The sequence below is a fragment of the Schistocerca cancellata genome, chromosome 2, assembly GCF_023864275.1.
Source record: "Schistocerca cancellata isolate TAMUIC-IGC-003103 chromosome 2, iqSchCanc2.1, whole genome shotgun sequence".
NCBI classification, from domain to species: Eukaryota; Metazoa; Arthropoda; class Insecta; order Orthoptera; family Acrididae; genus Schistocerca; species Schistocerca cancellata.
The window spans coordinates 756,666,236-756,669,759 of NC_064627.1; the positions used below are offsets into that span (position 1 = coordinate 756,666,236).

The 3,524-nt window shown below is 39.8% G+C and overlaps 1 non-coding gene across 1 annotated transcript; it reads right to left on the reverse strand.

Moving 5' to 3' along the window:
• Positions 1–802: 802 nt before the first annotated feature.
• On the reverse strand, positions 803–877 carry Trnas-cga (transfer RNA serine (anticodon CGA)). Its single transcript has one exon. It is a non-coding gene; the product is annotated as a tRNA-Ser (tRNA).
• Positions 878–3,524: the final 2,647 nt, after the last annotated feature.

A 3,524-nucleotide genomic window follows, 5' to 3' on the forward strand; every position in this document is an offset into this window, starting at 1 on the left:
TGGTCATTTGAGCATAATACCCACACATAACGGTATTATCTTTGTACTTACTTCATCGTCTGGATTGTAGATCTTGAATATGTACTTTAGTAATTTGAACATAATACTCATACATAACGGTATTATCTGTGTATTTTACTTCAACGTCTGGATTGTAGATCTTCAATATGTTGTCCATATAGGTATACTCCACCTAATATCAGCCCCTTCTGGCATTACTCCACACCTCATTGTTTTATTCCCCTTTTCAAATTTTGATACGATGGTAACGACCAATGTTCGACTTAATAAGTACAGTAATATACATTTGCACTTGGTGAGAGAGACATGTACGGATTAGTTTACATGCATAGATAACGGCTCTGTCGTTGTAGGTGAGAAGTACTTACCCACATCCACATTACAGGAGGTGCCTATGTTGAGAACACATTGCTACAGTATACACATGAAGTCCCATGTTACAGTACTTCTTTCAATATGTCTTCATCGCTGTATATGTCGATATGATTACGACTAGGATAAATGTACCCGTACATAATTCTACTTTATTAGACTGTTCTGTCTTTTGCTCCCTCGGTCACTATTTACTAGTCTAACTTCATCTCCTCCCCCAGATTAGATTACCTGCTGGTTTGCTCGATCTCAGCCATTCATTACAGAATTTTATCACCCAACGTAACCCTAGCTTCCTAGTATACAGTTTATATGTGTTTTATGTAAATAGCACTATTTATCAGAATGTGAATTTCACTCTGCAGCGGAGTGAGCGCTGATATGAAACTTCCTGGCAGATTAAAACTGTGTGCCCGACCGAGATTCGAACTCGGGACCTTTGCCTTTCGCGGGCAAGTGCTCTACCAACTGAGCTACCGAAGCACGACTCACGACCGGTACTCACAACTTTACTTCTGCCAGTACCTCGTCTCCTATCTTCCAAACTTTACAGAAGCTCTCCTGCGAACCTTGCAGAACTAGCACTCCTGAAAGAAAGGATATTGCGGAGACATGGCTTAGCCACAGCCTGGGGGATGTTTCCAGAATGAGAATTCTGTGCTTCGGTAGCTCAGTTGGTAGAGCACTTGCCCGCGAAAGGCAAAGGTCCCGAGGTCGAATCTCGGTCGGGCACACAGTTTTAATCTGCCAGGAAGTTTCATATCAGAGCAAACTCCGCTGCAAAGTGAAATTCTCAGTCTGGAAACATCCCCCAGGCTGTGGCTAAGCCATGTCTCCGCAATATCCTTTCTTTCAGTTTTAATCTGCCAGGAAGTATCAGCGCTATTTATATACAATGGAATCATGCCTTACATATGTCTGATTGGCAAAGCATTTTTTCCTTCCTGTTAGTCAAATTGTGCATACAAAGAAGTGTTCAATCAAAATGAACGAAATGTAACTACTTTTAATAAAGTCATCGTTTATATAATATGTTTATAATATATTTAATTTGGAAGGTGGCAGGGGTAAAATACAAGGAGCGAAAGGCTATTTACAATTTGTACAGAAACCAGATGGCAGTTATAAGAGTCGAGGGACATGAAAGGGAAGCAGTGGTTGGGAAGGGAGTGAGACAGGGTTGTAGTCTCTCCCCGATGTTATTCAATCTGTATATTGAGCAAGCAGTGAAGGAAACAAAAGAAAAATTCGGAGTAGGTATTGAAATCCATGGAGAAGAAATAAAAAATTTGAGGTTCGCCGATAACGTTGTAATTCTGTCGGAGACAGCAAAGGACTTGGAAGAGCAGTTGAATGGAATGGATAGTGTCTTGAAAGGAGGGTATATGATGGACAGCAACAAAAGCAAAACGAGGATAATGGAATGTAGTCGAATTAAGTCGGGTGATGCTGAGGGAATTAGATTAGGAAATGAGACACTTAAAGTAGTAAATGAGTTTTGCTATTTGGGGAGCAAAATAACTGATGATTGTCGAAGTAGAGAGGATATAAAATGTAGACTGGCAATGGCAAGGAAAGCGTTTCTGAAGAAGAGAAATTTGTTAACATCGAGTATAGATTTAAGTGTCAGGAAGTCATTTCTGAAAGTATTTGTATGGAGTGTAGCCATGTATGGAAGTGAAACATGGACGATAAATAGCTTGGACAAGAAGAGAATAGAAGCTTTTGAAATGTGGTGCTACAGAAGAATGCTGAAGATTAGATGGGTAGATCACATAACTGATGAGGAAGTATTGGATAGGATTGGGGAGAAGAGAAATTTGTGGCACAACTTGACTAGAAGAAGGGATCAGTTGGTAGGACATGTGTTGAGGCATCAAGGCATCACCAATTTAGTATTGGAGGGCAGCGTGGAGGGTAAAAATCGTACAGGGAGACCAAGAGATGAATACACTAAGCAGATTCAGAAGGATGTGGGTTGCAGTAGGTACTGGGAGGTGAAGAGGCTTGCACAGGATAGAGTAGCATGGAGAGCTGCATCAAACCAGTCTCAGGACTGAAGACCACAACAACAACAACATATTTAATTTGTACAATAGCATATAGACTACTGATGTCTCACATTGCTTGTTTTGCGTATGGTGTGTTATATAGTGCCTGAAGATGACGTTGATGCAACGTCGCAACTAGAAGCCAAATAAATATGAAATCTTAAATACAGCTAGAGGAGTTTCATTTTCAATAAAAAAAATGATAGAGGTAGAAACATGCTGATACATAGCAAAAGTACATGATTCTAGTCTTTCTTTACTACTATTAATACAATTATACTCTGAACATACACTGAGTACGTTCTATGGTTAACAAAAATATTTTTAAATTATATCTCTATCACAAAAACATATGATTTTGCAGCAGCTGTTGCAGTTGCCCAACTTAAGTGTTCGGTGTGAGTGATGCAACTAAATGTGGCGGCTAGTCTTGTTTTTGCTGTCACTCAGAGTCCTGTAATGCATAGACAGCCTCTATATGTTGAATACACACATCTTTGGAAATAACATACACAGTGCCTCTCGACTCCTGTCGTTTATGCACCACTAATGACCCATTGATTTCCAGATTGTTACAGACTTAGCACGAGCTCGGATTGGAACTGAGAGTCGTTTCTCGTCTAATCGAAGGAAATATTCAATCTTTCTACAATTCGCCAGAAGTGAATCAGGGAAATAAGAAAAAGAAACAAAAACGTGCATTTGAATTAACAGACCAGGATTATTATTTCGTTTCTTTCTAATACGAATCCTATGTCTTACTACTCCTCCAGCTCGTTCAGTTCTACGATTCAGTTTATTCCATTATTGATGATAGCTTTCTATTAAATGGCGAAAAAATAATGGCGTGGAACAAATTTCAAACAGAAGTGCGTCACTGATTTTGTTGATTTTGTTTCAAAAATGGTTCAAATGGCTCTGATCACTATGGGACTTAACATCTGAGGTCATCAGTCCCCTAGCACTTAGAACTACTTAAACCTAACTAACCTAAGGACATCATACACACCCATGACCGAGGCAGGATTCGAATCTGCGAACGTAGCAGTCGCGCGGTTCCCGACTAAAGCGCCTAGAACC